At 47.7% G+C, this 22,492-nt stretch overlaps 1 protein-coding gene across 2 annotated transcripts in view; it reads right to left on the bottom strand.

Moving 5' to 3' along the window:
- The window catches only part of ZBTB47 (zinc finger and BTB domain containing 47), a 54,208-nt gene extending 33,323 nt beyond the window's left edge, over window positions 1-20,885 (bottom strand). Inside the window, exons 1-2 of one of the 2 annotated variants that reach the window (XM_043509752.1) lie at window positions 20,881-20,885; window positions 6,659-6,669 (exon numbers count right to left, since the gene is read on the bottom strand). The gene's annotated coding sequence lies outside the window, so the exon portion shown is untranslated. Of the gene's footprint in view, window positions 1-6,658; window positions 6,670-9,388; window positions 9,808-20,880 lie in introns of those variants that run through there. The other variant, XM_038392610.2, reaches the window with a different exon arrangement.
- Between the last annotated feature and the right edge of the window lie 1,607 nt (window positions 20,886-22,492).

The following is a 22,492-nucleotide window of genomic DNA, read 5'->3' as shown; positions in this document are numbered from 1 at the left end:
TGTTTGTTAATGTAAAAACATTTCTCGTCTAGTGCTTGTTCCTACTGTTAAATAAAAATCACAAGGTTTTGTCGTAAGAAGGTCACTGGCTCCCCATAGGAAGAAAAGCAGGTGCCTGCACCCAGTTGGACCTGCAAAGGAACAGGTGGTGTCACCAGATCATGGTCTGCGAGGGGAAGAATGAGGAACTCCACCCAGAGACAGGAAAAGGGCAAGAGGCTCAAGACCTGAGGGGCTGCCCTCAGGGGGGCCAGAAGTGCAGCTTGCCCTGTAACCACGACATCCTCACCTTTGTCAATTCCAAGGCCAGAAGGGTCCACTGTGATCATGTGGTCTTACCGCCTGCATCCCAAAGGCCAGAGAATGCTCCCATCCCCCCACAAAAAAATTCCTAGAGCAGATCTTTCAGAAAAAACCCTATCTTGACTTAAAAATTGCCAGTGATGGAGAATCCACCATGACCCTTAGTAAACTGTGCCAATGGTTAATTGCCTTCTCTATTTAGAGGTGGGGAATTGAGACACAGAAAGACAAAGCGACTTGCCCAAGGTCACTCAGCAAGTCTGTGATAAAGCAGGAAGTTGAACCCAGATCTCCCAAGTCCCAGTCTAGCCCCCTAACCACTGCACTGTGCTACCTCAGACAGAAGTTATATATCCCTTGTCTACGAGTCCACAGGATAACGTCACTTGCTCATATATCCAACGCTAGTACATCACAACATATACTAGCTTCTGATTTTTACTAGGCTACTTTTCCCATTTCCCCGCCCCTTCACTTCAGTGCTAAGTTACGTGGCTACCCTTTCCAACATGGTCTCTCTCACTGTTATGGAAGATGGCATTCTCTTCTTGACCCCCTAGCCATAAGTACATACCTTGCAGAATAAGAGGGCCCCTGGCACGGTGAAGAGTTCAAAACCAAAAAGTTGGTCTTTTTTGCATCCATTAAATGAAGACTCAAAGGAAAAAAATATGTAAGCAGGGAATGAAAGCTGTGTTGTTAAGCAACTGGGATAACTCATCTCCTCGTCCCCTGCTCCTCTGCCCAGCAGGGTCAGCAAACCATCGGAACAAATCAATAGCGACTTCTCAAGCTAATGGAAAATAATGGAAAATACGGCCGATGTTGCTCAGCCTCACGAGTCAAGTCTTTAGCCACCTTCCTGGGAACATTTTCACTCAGGGCTCCTAGGTCAGCCCCAGAATGGATTGATTGAAGTCAGTGGGGGTTTTGCTGCTCACTTGAAGAGCAGCTGGCCTAGCTTCCTCTACGTTCTTGGACAGAGAACAGGGCGCAGCAAAAGTTCGCGCAGCAGTCTCTGAAAAGGTGCTGCATGCATTCTGCCTGCCAAACCCACACACCTGTTAAAGGAAATTACACAATTACAGTACACAACACTCCAACTCACAATATTTAACTCATTATCAGCCCTGGTTAGGAGGATTTAAGCTATTGTATTTCTTGTTGCCTAAGGCAAGGCATCACCTGGAAAAATTTAAAGTCATGCTACAGCTGTTTAGTAGCAGCCCGAGGCTGGAGAACAGTGTAATTGGTTGCTCCCTCTCTAGCTGTACTTTGCTTTTCTTTTGAAGGTCAAGGTCCCTAGATCCTACAATGTGTCTTGCAGCTCTGGGGCATTGCCAGACAGGGATCTAATCACCCCCAGCAAGAGAGAAACCCCTCCATCTTAAGCGTCCGCCACATGCGACTGTCCACAGCTAGTACAGCAAAGGGTATTTAAGCAGCAACTCTAGGAATATGTTCATACAGCCTAAGGCCAGACAGGACCACGATGATCATCTAGTCTGACCTCCTGCATAACCCAGGCCATAGAACCTCACCCGATTTCTGTATCCAGCCCTGTTTGAGCTACAGCAACTCTTTTAGAGAGAGAGCATTCTTGACTTAAAGACTGCAAGCCATGGAGACTCCCTGGTGTTCCTAGGTAAGTTATTCCAATGGCTAGCGAACAGGAGCAGCAAACAGGGGAGTTCTGCGGGGAGGCAGATACACCTAATGAACATATTCTCAATTTAGGCCAATAATCACCCCAAAAAACAAAGAACAAACAAACAAAAAGACCCCTGCCAGCATAAAAATAATGCAGGCAGAAGTCCAGCAGAAGAGTGGGGACAGTCCAGTTTATTGCACCAAATACAGCATGTGTGATTACCTGTCTTGTGGGCAGGTGGCAGGTGTGTGCATTTGGTGCAGGTAACTCATGGCCCTCAGAGACCGAGTACAGACTCTGGAGACCAGAGTGGCTAAACTGGAGGAGCTACGGGAGACAGAGAGGTACACCGAGGAGACTTTCTGGGACACTGTAGAGTGGTCCGACCCCCCGACTGACAGCCTCTGTACTTGTTTGGGAGGATAAAAGTCTTGAGGAAGAACATCAAGCTGGAATGGAGGAAACAATCCCCCAGCTGGGACTCTCCTTCCAGATGATGTGATGGTATCCCCTCGCACTGAGGATTCCCCTCCTGGGGAAGGGACCCCCATTATGAGGAAGAGACAGGTAATAGTTTTGGGGATTCAATCATTAGAAATATAGGTAGTTGGGTTTGTGATGACGGGGAGAACTGCATGGTGAATTGCCTGCTAGGTACCAAGGTTGCAGCCCTCTTGAGACATCTAGACAGATGTAGGTGCAGTGCTGCAGAGGATTCAGTGATCATGCTACATGTAGGGTTGCACAGCCCTGATCCCCCTCCGAACCCCTCGGTCCCAGCCTGGAACACCCTCCTGCACCCCAAACCCCTCATCCCTGGCCTCACACCAGAGCCCGCACCCCCAGCCTGAGCCCTCATCCTCTCCCTCATCCTAACCCACCTGCCTCAGCCCAGAGCTCCCTCCCATACTAAGAAACCCTTGGCTCCACCCCCCAGCCTGGAGCCCCCTCCTACACCCCAAACCTGTCATCCCTTGCCCCACCCCAGAGCCTGCACCCCCAGACAGAGCTCTCACCCCCTCCCGCATCCCAACCCACTGCCTCAGCCCGGAGCCCCCTCCCACACCTTGAACTCCTCATTTCCATTCCCACCCCAGAGCCCGCACCCCCTCTTGCACCCCAACCCCCCAAACCAGCCCAGTGAAAATGAGCAAGTGAATGAGGGTGGGGAGAGTGAGCGACGGGGGAGGAGGGGGAGATGGAGTGAGCAGAGGGCGGGGCCTCAGAGAGGGGGCGGGGCCTAGGAGGAGGGGCAGGGCAAGGGTGTTCAGTTTGGTGTGAGTAGAAAGTTGGCAACCCTAAAGTAGGACAGAGAGGTCCTGGAGGCCAAATTTAGGCTGCTAGGTAAGAGAGTAAAATCCAGGACTTCTATAGTAGCATCCTCTGAAATGCTTCCAGTGAAACATGCAGGGCCTATTAGGCAGAACCGCAGAGTCTCAGTGTGTGGAAAAGACGATGGTGTTGGGAGGAGGGATTTAGGTTTGTTAGGAACTGGAGAACGTTTTGGGAAAGGAGGAGTCTCTCTGGGACAACGGGCGCCACCTAAACTAAAACAGAACAGATTCATGACATGTAAAATTAAAAAGGCCGGTTACCAATCCTCCAGGATTGCCCTGGTGTCTCCAGGAATTAAAGATTAATCTTTAATTAAAGATGGTGTCATGTGATGAAACCTTTGGGAATATGCCCAACCAATACTGGCAACCCTAGGGAATGCTGACAGGTGCAGAGGATCACATGGTTTGGACAGAGACATCCCTTTGGGGAGGATTTATTAAAAGGATACTCTCTATTCTAGTAAAGAGGAGAGGATAGACGTTGATAATGTAAAGGTGGGAACTGAAGAGAAACAGTCAAATGAAGAGCAGTCCCATTCAAATACATGACATGAAGGCAGAGAACTAAATACTGACACATTTTATAAATGCTTGTATACAAATGCTACATGTCTAAATACTCAGATGAGTGAACTTGAGTTTCTGATTTTACATGAGCATATAGATATAACAGGCATCACAGAAACTTGGTGGAATGATGAGAATCAATGGGACACAGTAATATCAGGGTACAAAATATACAGGAACAAAATATATAGGGTAGATCGTGCTGGTGGGGGAATGGCACTATATGTGAAAGAAAGCACAGAGTAAAATATAGCAAAAATCCCAAATGAATCAAAGTGTACCATAGAATCTCTATGGATAGAAATTCCATGCTTGAATAATAAGAGTCTAGCAGAAGGAATACACTTCCGACCACCTGACCAGGATGGCGTTGGTGACTGTGAAATGCTCAGGGTGATTAGAGATGCTACAAAAACAGAAAACTCAATAATAATGGGGGATTTCAACTATCCCTATATTGACTGGATACGTGTCACCTCAGGATGGGATGCAGTGATAAAGTTTCTAGACACCATGAGTGACTGCTTCTTGGAGCACCGAGTCCTTGAACACACAGGGGGAGAGGCAATTCTTGATTTAGTCCTAAGTGATGCACAGGATCTGGTCCAAGATACTGAACTACTCAGTAAAGGTGACCACGATGTAATTACATTTAGCATCCTTGTAGGAGGGAAAATACCAAAGAAACCCAGCACAGTAGCATTTAACTTCAAAAAGGGGAACTCCATCAAAATGAGGAAGATAAATGGAAATGAAAAGGAACAGTTACAAGAGCGAAATGCCTACGAGCTGCATGGAAACTTTAAATACACCAAAATAGATGCTCAAACCAAATCAACAAAACCAGTAAGGGAGCCAAACTTGCCACCCTGGCTAAGCAGCCAAGTAAAAGAGGCTGTCAGAAGCTGAGACAGGGCACTCACTGTAGCGCCCTGGTCACTGGTCTTGCTGCAGCATGAAGAAGGCCGCAGGCTCAGCTATGAGCAATTAAACACTTTCTGTTGGGGGATTGTGAGCAACTCAATAGTAATCACTGGGCTAACAACGGATTTGGGAGGATATACGGGGAAGGAAAAGAAAAAAAGGGGAGGCGCAGAAAAAAAACAGAGGAAAAATCATGACTGGTGGGGAGAAAGTGATTAAGGAAGTGTTATTTACCCCTTCACATAACACACAAACTAGGGGTCACCAAATGAAATTAACAGGCAACAGGTTTAAAACAAACAGAAGGAAGTATTTCTTCACACCACACACTGTCAACCTGTGGAATTCGTCGCCGGGGGATGTTGTAAAGGCCAAAAGTGTAACTGGGTTCAAAAAAGAACTAGACAAGTTCACAGAGACTAGATCCATCAACGGCCATTAGTCAAGATGTTCAGGTTCGCAACCCTATGCTCTGGCTGCCCCTAAACCTCTGACTGCCAGATGACAGGGGATGGATCACTTGATGATTACCTGTTCTGTTCATTCCCCCTGGGGCACCTGGCATTGGCCACTGTTGCAAGACAGGATCCTGGGCTAGATGGAGGATGGGTGTGACCCATATTGGCCATTCTTATGCTCCTATTCTTATGGAATGGTTAATTTTCCTCGCTGTTAAAAATTTGCACCTTATTTCTAGTCTGAAGCTTCAGCCTCCAGCCAAAGAATCTCATTATGCCTTTTCCTTATCACCTTCAAATCTGCTACTGACAACCAGCACTGCCTACTGCAGAGCGCAAGACCCTCTCATATGCCAATAAAAGGACAGTTGTTCTGGGTGGGCCTGATCTGAGGCCCTTTACTACTCTTACCTACTATTACCTTTGCATTACAGTAACGCCTAGAAGTACTCCTGCTTGATGCTCTGCAAAGCACGTAATAAGACACAGTCCCTGCCCCAAACAGTGCACGACATAAATAGGAAGGACAGGTAAAGGGGTCAGGGGGAAACAGCCCAAGATCACACTGCAGCGCGGCTGAAGAGTTGGGAATAGAAACCCCCCTCTCCCCCTAGGCCAGTGTCTATCCACTAGGCAGCACTGTCTCCCGTATTTGACTGAAGAACATTTGAAGCAGAGGTTGTATTTCTTTCCTTTGAAATGTTTGGAGCAGGAAGCGGGTTACAAAAGACATGGCTTTTTGGTCAAAACAGAAATTTCAGTGCGAATTTTGGCAAGGGGAGGCAGTGTTTGCTGAAAAAAAACACAAACCTGAAAAATTTCGATTTTGGGGCAGAAAAATTGTCGGGTTTTCAATGAAACACTTTTGCAGTGTGTGGGTGCGTGTCGCCTGCCAGGATTATCTGGGTACATCTCATTTAAGGATTCCCCTGCCACTGCGGGGGCCTCAGGCACTTCAGTCCTTCCTGTGGCACATAACAGCCTTCTGTGGGCTATAACACTTGGGTCTCATTCTGGTTGTTGGGTTCAGTGTGCGGGTGCTGGGTGGCGGTGGTGATCTACAGGAGGTCAGGCTAGAAGAACTGAGGGTCCCTTTTGGCCTTAAACTCCACGTCTCAAACTTTTTCATCAACATTTTTGGTGGGAATAAAAATCATCTCTTGAACAGCTTGAGCGTGAAGGCCAGAAAGCGGGGACAGGCCAGGCCGACCCATTCCACGTCTGCTTGGCTCCACTCTGACCCGTATAAAGGAGACCTAGGGGATGTCCACGTGGCAGGCCAGTATTCTCAATGAGTGGAGAGGAACAAAGCTTTTCTTGCCCGTTTTCCTTTAGCGGCTTTGGGCGTGGAAGAGGTGCTGGAAGCATGAAGCAGCAGGCCCTTACTGATGGAAGCAAAATACTTGAGTCTGATTAAATCTCCTAGAAACTAAAAACAATCCGAGCCCAACCACACTAAGAAATTGTTTTGAAAATATTGGGGTGGATTTAAAGAAAGACCCGAGGGTCCTGTAGGGGAGCAGGGAAAGGGCCAGGATGGCATCCATCATCCACCCCGCTGCAGCTTATGACGGCAGAAGCAGATGGGCAGGCTCTTTAAGAGAGTGACAGGTCTCACTGACAGTGCCTGACAGCTCTGGTTTCTGCCCGCAAAGCTGCAATCAGGCTGCAGACCCACGGTGAGATCTGTGAATCTATCTATGATGATAAACTGTATTTTTTTAAAAGGATCGTTATTTGGATAGCACTGTGCGTGTGCATGGCGCTGTGTCATTACTAAAACAGGAATTTACTAGAATCTAGAATGCAGACTGCTTGCCAGGGAAACACTTGGAATGCTATGTGAGTTGAGGGAGGGGGACCCTACCTCACTGAATGGACCGGTGTAAAACTCACCCCACATATAAGTCAACCTTCTGTTGAGTGAGGATGAAACTAACAAGCAAGTGATGCCAATATAAGTCGACCTCCACAGTTGCAGCCATCTCGGTGCTGCCTTGTTCCTCGTGCCTTCTCGTCAGCCGCCCCAGGGATCTCCTGGCCCTGCAAGACTTGACCCCAAGCTTACCACACACCTCCATTTCTCTTACTCGACTCTGGATTATCGTAATTCACTCACATACCAGCCCCCACCCCACAACTGAGGGCATAAGGGCCAGAGCCTCAGCTAGTGCAAGTCAGCACAGCCAATGGAGATACACCAGCCGAGGATCTTGCCCTTACATCGTCAAACAAGCCTCCAGCTGCTAAGAGTTTGGATGCACTTTTTCCCAGCGCACCTGCTCTGCAATTTGCAGTGGGGGAATATTTCATAGGACAGAGAAGGCTCAGGGACTTCCTGGCTTACTACACCACCTCATTTTGATGAGCCCAGCACTAAATCATGGAGCACCACTGCAACTCATCAATGTCTGAGCCCACTACCTGTAAGCTTCAGATTGGGTCCAGCATTCTCCTTGGAGATGCTGTACTCTGAAAAGGGAAATGCAGCAGAGCTACGCAAAGAGCGGCTCTCCGAGTGCTACATTTCACTCCAGTGCCACTGTGCTTCATTTACTCAGGGGAGATGGGATGACTCACTTCATACTCCACACTCTAGAAATAAATATTTCCCTCCCTCTCTTTGATCAATGGCCAACGAACGATTCTTTCCGATGCCCACAGTGCTACCAACTCTTGAAATTTTATTGAAAGTTTCACAATTGTCTCAAAAGTTCCCAGATCCTAGATTCATGTTAATACCCAAGAATCTCAGCTTTCATCTAAAAACAAAGACAGGTCTCTAGGCCTTCTGGTTGCAAAGAGAAGAATGAAAACATGAACCCCAAAGATTCAAACACCAGCAGCAAAATTTAAAACCCCTAAACTTTTACTTTTTAAAAAAATCTCATGATTTTTAAAGACAACCTCAAAATTTTTGGAGGTCCAGCTGGCAATTTTTGAATGTGTGGTGTTGGCAATGCTGGGTCTAGGAACAGTTGTGCTGTTACTATTTGTACAGTGCTGTTGGTGCTGTGCAAACAATGGGGCCCAGCGCCGGAGGAAGTTACAGTCGGATTTGGGCAGAGATTTTCAGGGACCACTGCGATCAATTAGTGATCAGGGTCTGGCTGGGAGCAGGTAGTGACTGAACTAAGATCAAGGTTGGATGGGCGAACAGAGAAAGCAGCAATGATAATGATACACTTCTGCATTTCTATCACATTTCCCCCATAGGCACAAAACACCCTTGTCAGATGTTCTCTAGGCCCTGGAAAATCCCATCTGATATGCAGATTTCCCTGCTATGCAGGGTCAATGCCATTGAACAACACTGAGTCCCTGTTTAAAAATGAAGAGACCCTAAACACACCGGAAAGGCCCAAACTATACTAATCTCTTTTTCCTTTCAAATGAAAAAAAACTGATTCCAAGGGGCTAGGTGACCTGCCTAAGGTGATGAACCTTAGCAAGTCAGTAGGAGAGCTATGGAGAGAACCCAGGTGTCCTGAATTCCTGTCCCACGCTAGAACCACCTTTCTTAGCGTGATGCTGCACCATCGTTTGGTTATCCTCACACTTCAGTTCTCGCTGGAAAAGGCCTTCACTTCTCAACGACTTCTATCGTCAATGACCCAGGACAAGCCAAGCTTATTCCTTGACCGTGTCTAACACTTGCTCAACATGGGGATTGCACTTAACTGCTTCCCCAGCTAGTTTACCTTCTTTTCTGACACATCCACATACTGTCAACCTTCTCCCTTTTTTGCAAGGCATTCAGTTGGTTTTATTCCCAATTCTCGTGGATGCACTCACCAGAGAAGCATCATTGGCTAGCCAGGGATGATAGGCCAGCTCCATGGACCAAGCGTCTCCCCCAAAGTGGAGGCTGTGTTTCAAGTTTAACAAATTCATTCTGCACACGTGAAATCCGCAATCCCCGCTAGTATTTTACCACATCAGGCAACTCTAATCAATCCCAGAATCAGTAATGACAACGCGCGTCTTAGCTGCGTCCTGCCAATGACCTAAGCTTTGCTTTTCAGCAGCAGATTTGCTCGTTATTGATACCAGATGCTTTCATGCTCTCTGTGACGTTGCACTCCATTTGGAATACACCCAGATGAGAGACAATCCGATAACCTGTTCCAACGGGTAACGACACTCACTGTTTAAAAAAAAAAAAAAAAAAAAAAAAAGGGTCCTGTTTCTAGTTTGGAATTCACTGACTTCATTTTCTGGCCACTGATCTTGTTATGCCTCCGTCTCCTGTTTTTGATTCGCCTTTCAGTTTGGCAGGAACACGGCGACCCTGGTACAAGGGAACCTCCGTCCGGTCCATAAACCAAACATCTGACTTGAGAGATGCAACAACCCTGGTGAAGCGGTGGAAGCTGACTGGAACACCCTCCCATCACTTTCACAGGTGAGAGAATATACTGGTGTTCTATGCAATGGACTTCGCCAGCCTCTGGCAATACCAACTCAAAATCAGTGCCTGGGTTGGTAGCCCCAGAGACCAAAGAGCTCTCTGTCCACAGAGCAAGTATATCATGGACTGGGGCAGTGTTAACATCAATCCACAAATCCCCACCACACCATGACCTGGAGAGACACTGATTCCAATCTCCAGGACCCATACAGGTCATGGAAACAATGGGAGGAGAGAAGCTATTTTTAACTTGTTTATTGTTAGGAAATACAGCTGGTGCAGCTCAGCTTAATTCATCCAAAAATACCAGTACTGCTACTTTTATTGTCGACTCACCCTCCCTCGTCCTGGGGCACTCCCAATCCAGTGCCACCAACTCAAGCCCAACTAGCTTCAAACGAATTGAAACAGGCAGGTTTTGCCAGTAGGTAACGGTGCAGGACAGACCAAACTAAATCACGGTCTGAGCCCAATGCTTGGCGTTGGCTTCAGTCTATGGGGGGGGGGGGGGGATAGCTCAGTGGTTTGAGCATTGGCCTGCTCAAGGAGTTCAATCCTTGAGGGGGCCATTTAGGGGTATGGGGCAAAAAAGAAAAAAAATTTGGATGATTTAGTTGGGGGTGGGTCCTGCTTTGAGCAGGGGGTTGGACTAGACGACCTCCTGAGGTCCCTTCCAGCCCTGATATTCTATGAATAAAAGGCAAAGCAAGGAAGAACCGGGGCAAGCGGTTTTTCGGCATCTCTCACTGGAAGTTAGTGACCTCTGAGCTCACCATGCCTCCTGCATTGGAGCTAAGAACTTTGCTGGCAATTTGTTTGGAGGGAGCTGGGTCAGTTTTCCCCCCTTGACCTGACTTGACATCACCGTCAAAACATTACGACTTGCCCAGATCTGCAGCGCTATTCCCAGGAGACCCTAATAACTCTGTTCTGTTGGGGACCGATGTTACACGTTAAATATTGGGTAGGAGGGAAGGGTTGAATACATTCAACCCGGAGAGGTGGGAGGGAATTATTAAAGCCATCTGCAGAAAGAAAGAGCCGCCGCCAGCATGTATTATGAAACGAGCCATAGCATAACCGCACCTCGCCAGCACATGAAAATGGAGGAGAAAAGATCACAGTCACAGGCCCTCACTCCACCTGGCCAGTCATAGAATCATAGAATCATAGAATATCAGGGTTGGAAGGGACCCCAGAAGGTCATCTAGTCCAACCCCCTGCTCAAAGCAGGACCAAGTCCCAGTTAAATCATCCCAGCTAGGGCTTTGTCAAGCCTGACCTTAAAAACCTCTAAGGAAGGAGATTCTACCACCTCCCTAGGTAACGCATTCCAGTGTTTCACCACCCTCTTAGTGAAAAAGTTTTTCCTAATATCCAATCTAAACCTCCCCCATTGCAACTTGAGACCATTACTCCTCGTTCTGTCATCTGCTACCATTGAGAACAGTCTAGAGCCATCCTCTTTGAAACCCCCTTTCAGGTAGTTGAAAGCAGCTATCAAATCCCCCCTCATTCTTCTCTTCTGCAGACTAAACAATCCCAGCTCCCTCAGCCTCTCCTCATAAGTCATGTGCTCTAGACCCCTAATCATTTTCGTTGCCCTTCGTTGTACTCTTTCCAATTTATCCACATCCTTCCTGTAGTGTGGGGCCCAAAACTGGACACAGTACTCCAGATGAGGCCTCACCAGTGTCGAATAGAGGGGAACGATCACGTCCCTCGATCTGCTCGCTATGCCCCTACTTATACAACCCAAAATGCCATTGGCCTTCTTGGCAACAAGGGCACACTGCTGACTCATATCCAGCTTCTCGTCCACTGTCACCCCTAGGTCCTTTTCCGCAGAACTGCTGCCGAGCCATTCGGTCCCTAGTCTGTAGCGGTGCATTGGATTCTTCCATCCTAAGTGCAGGACCCTGCATTTATCCTTATTGAACCTCATTAGATTTCTTTTGGCCCAATCCTCCAATTTGTCTAGGTCCTTCTGTATCCTATCCCTCCCCTCCAGCGTATCTACCACTCCTCCCAGTTTAGTATCATCCGCAAATTTGCTGAGAGTGCAATCCACACCATCCTCCAGATCATTTATGAAGATATTGAACAAACGGGCCCCAGGACCGACCCCTGGGGCACTCCACTTGACACCGGCTGCCAACTAGACATGGAGCCATTGATCACTACCCGTTGAGCCCGACAATCTAGCCAGCTTTCTACCCACCTTATAGTGCATTCATCCAGCCCATACTTCCTTAACTTGCTGACAAGAATGCTGTGGGAGACCGTGTCAAAAGCTTTGCTAAAGTCAAGAAACAATACATCCACTGCTTTCCCTTCATCCACAGAACCAGTAATCTCATCATAAAAGGCGATTAGATTAGTCAGGCATGACCTTCCCTTGGTGAATCCATGCTGACTGTTCCTGATCACTTTCCTCTCCTCTAAGTGCTTCAGGATTGATTCTTTGAGGACCTGCTCCATGATTTTTCCAGGGACTGAGGTGAGGCTGACCGGCCTGTAGTTCCCAGGATCCTCCTTCTTCCCTTTTTTAAAGATGGGCACTACATTAGCCTTTTTCCAGTCCTATTGCATCACGGAATATGTGCCCCTCTGGACATCCTTCAGCCAAGGGATATTTGTGTTTATTATAGTCACGGGGCATAGCTCCGGGTGCTGAAATGCAGAAGTGGTCCTGATCCGAGGAAGGTTAGAGCCCTCAGAGTTCTCATCAGCGTTCCGGGGTAGCTGCAGGGTGCTCAGAAACTCAGGCTCAGACCCTGACTTTGTTTGCATGGAAGCCTCACAAATCCCCGGTAAGTCCCGTGACAAGGGATCATCCGCAAGAGGTGTTCTGGTACAGGATAAAAACCAGAGTGGCTTTCCCAGCATTCTGTGCTGCCCATAAAGACGCTCAAGCGCGTTTGAGATCCGGGCTCAGCAATACCTTGCTTTACTGTTTCACTCACCTCCAAGGATCCTCTCTGCCATTTTTAAGTGAAAACTAGAGCTGGTTGAAAATTTTTGACCAAACTGTTTTTTTGATAGAAAATTAGGTTTTCGACTAAACTAAGTATTTTTTGTACAAAGTGTCTGCTTTCCACCAGAAAAATACATTTGAAATAAATCGAAGCCTGAAAACCTAAATAATGCAGCCAACATCCAAAATATTTTTATTTGGATATGTTGCTAGTCACTCATGGGTATTGTAGTTTGTTTGTCTCATTGCCCCATTTTCCTCGATTTGCCAGGCTCTCTAGCTGGACTACATCTCCCATGATACACCACAACTAGGGACTCCCATGATGCACCACCTCTTCTCTCTAAAAAGGTGGACTGGGTTACATCCTGGGAAATGCAGTCAGACCAGGCAGCTCAGCCTAGAGAGGGGAAGGAAATCACTAGGTACTGCAGAAGCAATTCCAAATTGAAATTTTTCAGCTTTCAAATTTTCACTCAAAAACACCCGAAATGATTTTCCGACTAGCTTTAGTTAAAACATAAGCTCACACTGAGTTTGACCACTTCCATGTCACTACAGAACATTTCTTTAGAAAATATTTCTGTGCAGATAAAGGAACTATAATTATTTATCCGGTAAGCGATCACATGGATTCTAACAGATCAACTGGCCAATAGCAGCCCCAGACCACAAATCTATTTCTCTTTTTCTCTTTAGATTAAGAAGAATTTTTGTTCTGTTTTTCCAAACAAAAACCGCACAGCAGGGTCTATGGCCAGTTTGCCTCAGGGAGTGCTGGATACAACAGAAAAGAATCTGCAATCAGGTTTTGCCAGAACAATATAAAAATAAAAGGGGGAAAAATTATTATACACACAATCAGATCAAACCATCACTTGCTGCACTCAGTAGAAAACAATGAGCTCCTCATTAGCAAACAGACAGCATGACAACTGGTGCCCTATGAATATGTACCAAGGAACAGTCAGGATTGAGGGATTCAACCAAGGAATCACCTCTGACAGTAAATTACTTTCTCCTCCCAGGAGAAATTTGTTCCAGAAGCAGCCTAGGTGACTCTGTCTGCACCGATGGGATGTCCAATGAACATTTGTGATTAGAGGAAGATAATATTTTTTTCATACTGTGCCTTATGAAAAAAAAATACCGTATAATTTTTGTTCTTAACTCTTGATCTGTATATTCATCCCCCGCCCCTGGATTATGTCAAACTTGCTGAGCAGGCCTTTCCTGATGCCAGTTCGATCTAACCTTGAAAGGATCATGAAAATCCTGGAAACATGATACATTTGTACGGGTGTGGACAGAATCTGTAACCAATCACCCAATCTAGGCATCTGGACTCCCTCACTGGAAACACAAGATTTCACTAATGTAGCTGGAAACAGCTCTTAGGTACTGGGAGCATCCCAAGTTCTAACCCTGCCTTTAACTCCTTCTGCAGGGTTGGGAAAGTTATTAAGATGTCTCAGATAGAGAAGGCCCAAATCCTCAAAGGTATTTAGGCGCCTGGCTCCCACTGAAATCAACAGGAGTTAGGTGCAGCCTGGTATTTCATATGTACCACAGCTGAGTAAAACTTCAGCCCAACGTCTGTGATGATATCACCGTGATGGGTAGGACGAGCAGTTCTGTAAACCCAGTGGATTAGAGACCTGTGTGTCTGGTGCTGAGGGACACCAGAGATATCATTAGGTCTGCAAGTATGTCACGGTGGCGAAGAGAGTCACAGACAGAGAGATTTTCCCATTTGGCCATGATTTTATTTGCATGACTCACCCCACAGGGGTGGTTTCTGCAGCTCCTGTCCTGCAGGATTGGGACGGCTCCCCACTCCAGGCACTGTGACTTGGCACTCAGGGTCACAGCCCAACTCAGGTTTGGCCCAGCTGCCCCTCTGCCATGAAGGGCCCAGGGTCGCAACACCCAGAGTGGGGAGCCGGACCCAAGCCAGGGGGACACAGGAGCTGATGCTGTCCATGCCTTGAGTGAGTGCTGGACAGGCTCACAAACCAGCCCTCTCCGCCCCGGGGCCACCTCTCCCCTCAGCATGGGGCTGGGATTAAGGTTGCTGGGGCAGAGGGCACTGCTGAAGCAGTCAGTCCCTCCTCCGTCAGGGTATTTTTTATCGAACCTGCAGAGCAGTCACAGACCCTGTAACTCTGACTGAATTTTCCATGAGGGCGCTGTGATTTCTGCCAAATCAGCAGCCCTAGCTATCACCCACGCCACCCCTCTGATCAGTGAGCGTAACCCGCTTGGTGCAGCGCCGTCACCCTCCAGTGGTGGCTGGGCCACGGGCGGGCTGATGGGCTGTGACAACTTTGGCCAACAGACACGCTCGTGGCAGCCCTGCATTACTACACCTTGGTTTTGAGGGGTTCCTCAACTCTTCTTCCCTCCCCTCAGAGGATCCGATGTGATCCAAGCACAGGAAACGGAGATCCAGGAACTCCCAGCCCCAGCTCCGATACAGATCGCCGTTGGAGCCTCTCTAAGGCCCTCCGCCTGCCTTCCTCAGGTCTCTTATCTGTAAAATATCTGTCATGCTGTTTCCTTACCTATCGCTGGGGGTCATTCATCTTCATACAGCATTCGGAGATGAACAATACAAGCGCTAAGCAGTCTTACTACCCACCACTGCGCAGGTAGCTTTACTGTGGCTGGCAATGATATGAAAACACCCTCTCGCAGCTGAAGTAACAGGCATGGAGCACTAACATCAAGAGGGGTGAAAGAGGACAACGCTAGAACTCTCTCTCCTGGAGCACAGGGAGCCAGACTGTGATGGCTTGGAAGGGGAGAGGCGGCAGCTGGCATCAAGCTGGATCCAGGGGAGGGTGATGGGAAGAGGAGGCTACTTTGCAAGTCAGGAGAGATTCAAGAGCAGACTGTTACAAGGGAACATTTCTAAAGCCAGAGGGCCAGAGCCTCAGCTAGTGCACAGTGGCACTGTGGCCAATTAAGTCAGTAGGGCTATGGTCATGAAGAGCAGCTGAAGATCTGCTCCAGGGGACTTTAGAGGGCACGATGGGGGTGGATGGGAGGCTCCCGTGTGTGAAGCCCTTCACCCTTTCAGCAGCGCCTCCTCCTCTTCCTCCTCTTCCCCCGTGCTGCAGTAATCCCACGGGTCTTGGTTCTCAGCCCCCACCTGTTCCCTACCCGTGGGTGACCTCACCTGCTTGCACTTTTGTGCTGACCCTCAAATATACCTCTCGCCTCCAGATCCCTCTGTCCCTACCTCTCCTCACCTAGCTCATCATCATCTCAAGTTCAACGTGGCTCAAGCCAAGCTCATCAGCCTTCCTCCCATGCCTTCTCCACTTCCTCCAGCCTCCCTCCCAGTTGAACATGCCAGTGCCCTATCTGCCACCCAGGCTTAGCACCTCAGCGTTATCGTCAACTCCTTCCTCTCCTGGCCCACTCACAAATCAGGTCACTGATTTCCACACTGCTAAACTCTGCCTCTTCCTCCCTGTCCTGATGGCCAAATCCCTCATCCACATCCACATCTCCCTCTTTCGGGTCAATGATACCTGGCTGACTGCCTCTCCAGACAATCCATAATGCTGCTGCTTCCTTGTTCATCACATAGACCATGGCATACGTCCCATCAATGAGGAGTCACTGCATTGGCTCCCTGTTGTATGGCACTCAGCTTCACTCTTGAAGCTTCACTCACTCTTCACTCTGTCCTTGCCCTATGTCATATGGCTCCAGCCTCCAGCTCCCACCTCGTCTTCCATAGAGTCTTTCCTACCTTCCCCAAGCAAGCCAGCCTCATTACCCTACATCTTGGCTTCATGTAGGGATCACCATACCCACTTCCACACCGCCCCCTTATAAGTGGAAGGCTTTCAATGAAGCCTTTAGGTCAAGCCACCTCCTTTGTGTCATTCAGATCCCTGCGGAAAACTCACATCTGTGGCTAACCCTATGAGAAGGGGAGGACAGGGAACAAAGAACTGAATTGTCACCATAGGCACATGCCTGACCCAGTAACCATGTGGTCTGACTGCCACTGTATCCTTGGTATTATCTAATATTGGTATGATTGTACTACCTAGAGGATGGCCCCCGTTGGAAACCAGGCCCCATTGTGCTAAGTGCAGTACATACACTCAGTCAGAGCCAGGCCCTGCACAAAAAAAGCTCACAATCTGAATAGACAAGACAAAGAAGCCATAGAAGAAATAGAGGCACAGAGAGGTAAAAAGCCATGCCCAAGGCTAAACAGCAAGTCGGCGGCGGAGCTGGAAACAGAATGTGGGTCTTCCAAGCCCTGATCTAACGTCCTATCCGCTAGATAGTGCCACCTCCGTCTCACTTCAGCACTCGTGTGCCTGTCTTTGATCCTCATCTGCAATGTTTAATTTAGTTAGCACACTCTTTCGGGTAGGACCGTGACAGCACTTGTCGTGGTGAGGCGCCGAGCATATTTTTTGTGTGGTTGTGTGGTCTGCACAGGAGTAACAGAGCATTTGGCTTGCAGAATCTTTGCTACCTACGCGCTGCACGTGCTAGAGAAAGCACAGCTTGACGTTCACATCTTCCAGGCCTGGTGATTTAAACCCTATCACAAAGCATTTTTTCACTTGTAAATTAAACACATTTGATGTGGAGTCACAGAGACATAATGAACCAGATTTTCAGCTGGTGCAAAAAATCAGCGTAGTTCCAGTGCACCGTGCCAACTGACAAGAGTTGACGATCTGGTCCAATCAATGTAGATTCCCCCGATACCTTTTCCCCAGGTCGCTTTTCAGAGCAGAACTGCACTGGACAATTTACTTATCAGAGGCAGTTTTCTTTGTGCACTGGAGACTGAAACAAGACTTAGCAGTTTCATTTTGTTTGTAGCCATGTCCTGTAGTAGTCGTTTTGTTTGTAACCAGTGCTGCAGGAAGACGGTTTAAAATATTATTAGACTATGAAATTAAATAAATGAAAACATTTCTATTTGATTTTGCTTTCCCTTGAAGTTGCATGTGTAATTGACCATGCTTGGTCCTACAACAGGATTTGAACCCAGATCCTTCAGAGCTAACAGCATCAGCCTCCCCTGTTTGAGCAAAAGGACTGACACAGACCAATCATTAGAAAGGGAGAAAAATGCTTTGTTTCTGTGGATTGCACACCAATACTCCGGAGCCTGCAAAGGCAATGGGTTTGCAGAAGGCTGGACTGATGCCTACCTGGCCTCCCCAAATTCCCAATTTGCAAATGCATGTACAGCAGTATGCATGAAAACAAGTGCACAAAAAGTGTGCAAAGGCCCAGTTACTGAATATCAGCCTGACATGGGGCCAAAGTACATTTACTAATGGTAACCTACAGAGTGGAAAAATACATTTGCTAAAGAATCAAAGGCAAAGCCACATTCAAGATCACACACTGAACAAGTGGGAGTTTTTCTTGAATACAGAACAAAGAGGGGAGCTGTTTGGTGTCACTGCATGGTAGTGACTAGGAAATACACAGCAAGACAAGTAGATTCACCATGCCAGTGTATATAAGTTTCAGAGTAGCAGCCGTGTTAGTCTGTATTCGCAAAAAGAAAAGGAGTACTTGTGGCACCTTAGAGACTAACAAATTTATTAGAGCATAAGCTTTCGTGAGCTACAGCTCACTTCATCGGATGCATTTGGTGGAAAAAACAGAGGAGAGATTTATATACACACACACAGAGAACATGAAACAATGGGTTTATCATACACACTGTAAGGAGAGTGATCACTTAAGATAAGCCATCACCAACAGCAGGGGGGGGAAAGGAGGAAAACCTTTCATGGTGACAAGCAGGTAGGCTAATTCCAGCAGTTAACAAGAATATCAGAGGAACAGTGGGGGGTGGGGTGGGGGGGAGAAATACCATGGGGAAATAGTTTTACTTTGTGTAATGACTCATCCATTCCCAGTCTCTATTCAAGCCTAAGTTAATTGTATCCAGTTTGCAAATTAATTCCAATTCAGCAGTCTCTCGTTGGAGTCTGTTTTTGAAGCTTTTTTGTTGAAGTATAGCCACTCTTAGGTCTGTGATCGAGTGACCAGAGAGATTGAAGTGTTCTCCAACTGGTTTTTGAATGTTATAATTCTTGACGTCTGATTTGTGTCCATTCATTCTTTTACGTAGAGACTGTCCAGTTTGGCCAACAAAAAAGCTTCAAAAACAGACTCCAACGAGAGACTGCTGAATTGGAATTAATTTGCAAACTGGATACAATTAACTTAGGCTTGAATAGAGACTGGGAATGGATGAGTCATTACACAAAGTAAAACTATTTCCCCATGGTATTTCTCCCTCCCACCCCACCCCCCACTGTTCCTCTGGAATTCTTAAAAAGAAAAGGAGTACTTGTGGCACCTTAGAGACTAACAAATTTATTAGAGCATAAGCTTTCGTGAGCTACAGCTCACTTCATCGGATGCATTTGGTGGAAAAAGCAGACTAACAGACTAACACGGCTGCTACTCTGAAACCTCTGATATTCTTGTTAACTGCTGGAATTAGCCTACCTTGCTTGTCACCATGAAAGGTTTTCCTCCTTCCCCCCCCTGCTGTTGGTGATGGCTTATCTTAAGTGATCACTCTCCTTACAGTGTGTATGATAAACCCATTGTTTCATGTTCTCTGTGTGTGTGTATATAAATCTCTCCTCTGTTTTTTCCACCAAATGCATCCGATGAAGTGAGCTGTAGCTCACGAAAGCTTATGCTCTAATAAATTTGTTAGTCTCTAAGGTGCCACAAGTACTCCTTTTCTTTTAGTGTATATAAGGATTTCTCTAGGGACTAATCATTTCGGGTGCCCAACATGAGACACCTTAAAAGGGCCTGATTTCCAGAAAGTGCTTAGCACCCCCCTCTGATAGCCAGTCCCCTTTAAAGGCATCTCAAATGGGGCACCTAAAAATCACTAGGTACTTGAGAGAACCTTGGGTCTTATTTTCTTGTGAGCTCTAGAAATGGCAAGTCACAAGGGGCCCCCGGCTGAGAGTGGGAGTGGATCATTACAGGCTGATTTGTATAGTCATATTTTAATCAGATAACGTTACACCTGCCTCAACTGGCAAGCTCTTGAGGCCAGGGACTCTCTCTCCATACTGTGCTTGTGTGGTGCCAGGCCTACTGTTGACATCATGGTTACCGGGCTAGCTGCACCTCTTACCCCTTCCCTGGTCTCTCTGAGTGCACACCACACACAGTCAGAGGTCTCATGTTTCTGTGCCCCTCAGTGGAGTCCTGCATCTCCCACTCTGAGACCATGTTGCACGTTATCACGCCCTGTGGCTCCACCGTGCTTACCCAGCAGGCCTGCGCACCTGTGGTTGCTCCTTACAGGAGTCTGTGACCAGTGGTAAATACTGTGACCCCGAAAAAACCTCCTCAAACCCAAGTATCATTGAATCTCAACAGCAGGAACAAAGCAAGACATAAGAGCAACAATATCCTACCCCAGGCCCTGATCACAGGGCATCAATCTGTTCCCCAAAAACCTGCTTCTGCCCCACAAATCCTTGTGGCCTCTTCAAATCCAGCCAGAGGTCCCACGCTTGGCCTGGGCACCCAAAACCAGTTTGGCGAGCTCCCCACATGGTTGCACCAGGGCATCAAGACGAAGGACGCGGGTGTTTGCAAAGATGGTGTTATCTGGGCTACCTGCCTGCATTTTCTGCTGAACCTGCTATTGAATTCACTCGCTCTATGCATGTAGTTAAACACCACAATGACAGACAGAACATGTCAAACCCATGTGTTATTACAGAGCTGTTCCCAGTCCATCACACTAGCATGAACCAAACAAACTCTCTGAAAACCCCGGCAGCTTGGCGCAGATTCCAGATTCCCTGATCTGCACCGACAGACCCAGCACTTCCGGACCAGCCAGGCTGAAATGGGCAGTCAGCACTGTTCATTTAAATCCTGCTCTTCCCTCCAATCCCCCCACCGCCCCTCCAACTCACTAGCAATGAGTTCAGGGCCCAACCCTGCACTACTGGAATCAGTGTGAATTTAACCCCAATTCTGCAAAACTGGAGGCTGGATTGTCAAAGGTGCAGAGTACTCCCAGCTTCCGTCTCCAAAGCGTCAGCACCATGGAAGTCCCCTGAAAGGGACTGAAAAGCAGCGCCATGCCCCGGGGCAGCCAATAATAAACAAACTATAAAAGCCTGGATCCAAAGGGAAGGACGGAGGGGAAAGGCACCGACCCAGTGACCCTCAAGCGCTCTTTCTCAAGATCCACTTACCTCTGCTCTGCAGCTCTAGTTTTTACCTGTGAGAGCATTTCCAAGCCATCCTCCCACTCAAATCTGTGCAACCTTCTTTAACTGTCTGTCCCAGACCATCTCCGACTCTTCCTCTCCTTACCACATGGACGCTAACACCCAGAGAACACCCAGCAGGTCAGACTCAGAAAAACGACAGTCTCTAGGACCCAGAGGAAGCATGGACAAAGCCAACTGACGAGAAGGGAGCCTGAAGCCCTTGGATAAGCAGGCAGCTGAGTGAGTCCAGCTGCTTGCATTTTGCTTTCTGAGTCCCAAGCTGCAGTGTTGCAGAGCCTGGATCACAACCCCTGCACCCTGTGGTGGTGGGGGGGGGAGGCAGGAGTGTTTAATTGCGATGGGAAACTGAGGGGACCCGGATCAGAGCCAGCAATAACTATCCTTCCACGCTTATGCTACCCAACGGCGGAGAAACAATCCATAACTCCACGCATGCATGTGCGTTATGTAAGCGTGGCAGGGTGAGAGAGACAGGAAACACACAGAAGGGTGAAGGGAAAGAGTACGCCAAGCGAAATATTGCTGCACGTTTGGGATAACCTCAGAGCATTCGGGTGGCAGAGGGGCACCAACCAGGGGTTAGCTAAGGTCATACCCTCCTTGTGAACTTATGGACAGACTGCTGAGCAGATTTTGACTCACATTTCTCTTGCCCTTCATTTTTTTATGTACAGACAGTCCCAGATTTCCTTCCTTCTCTTGGAGGCCCGAGGAAGCTGGCTCCTATTAATCTTACAGGGAGAAAAGCCCAGGAGTGACAGGATGACAAGGGAAAAAGCAAAAGCTGAATATCGGGAAATGTTTCCTCCCGGAGACACCTATTTGATCCTGGGAGAGTCTCTCCTGGGGAAGCTGAAGTCACCCCAGTGCTTCCACAATGCTAGGGCATTGGGAGCAGGAGGCAATGCACTGCAGGGAACGCTCTTGCAGTGGCTGCAGGGGACACACTAGACAACGCTTTGCCAAGGGGACAGGCGAGCTCTGAAGCCACTACTGAGTTCTTGTGATCGGAGCCTGCCCCAGGCAGGGGCTGCCCCTCCAGCACTGACAGACCTAAGCTACCCCTGCTAGCAGTGCAGAGAAAGCAAAGCCCAGGTGTGACCCGACTAGCACATTATATACATTTTAAGAAAAGCTGGGTTTTTTCAGGGGGTTGTATCTCAGGAATCCCTTAGTCAAATGGCCCCAAAGTTGGATCGCTAACAGAACCCTGCAGCTCTATGATTCGCACCAAATTTCAAGGCAATCCAAGCAATCATGCAGATTTTAGAGAATTGAGAAGAGTTGAAATTTAAACACAAACTGATACGTTCTCCTAAAGGACTTTTTTCTTTCACAGGAGACAGGCCTGGTTTAGAGGTCTGAACACAGGACTGGGAACCAGGATCTCTTGAGTTATAGTCCCAGCTCTAACACCAGCTTCCTCTCCACCCTTGGAAAATGTCAATGTCACTCTGTGCCTCAGTTTCTCCATATGTCAAATTGACATACTGACACCTACCCATTTCACAGGGCTACGGCAAGTATCAGTAAAGTAGTCTGCAAACATTAAGTGCTGCTCACACTTCAGGAT

The sequence above is a fragment of the Dermochelys coriacea genome, chromosome 2 (assembly GCF_009764565.3).
Source record: "Dermochelys coriacea isolate rDerCor1 chromosome 2, rDerCor1.pri.v4, whole genome shotgun sequence".
In the NCBI taxonomy this organism is placed as follows: domain Eukaryota; kingdom Metazoa; phylum Chordata; order Testudines; family Dermochelyidae; genus Dermochelys; species Dermochelys coriacea.
Note: the sequence above shows the minus strand (reverse complement) of the source record. Positions and strands in the feature narration are given on the sequence as shown.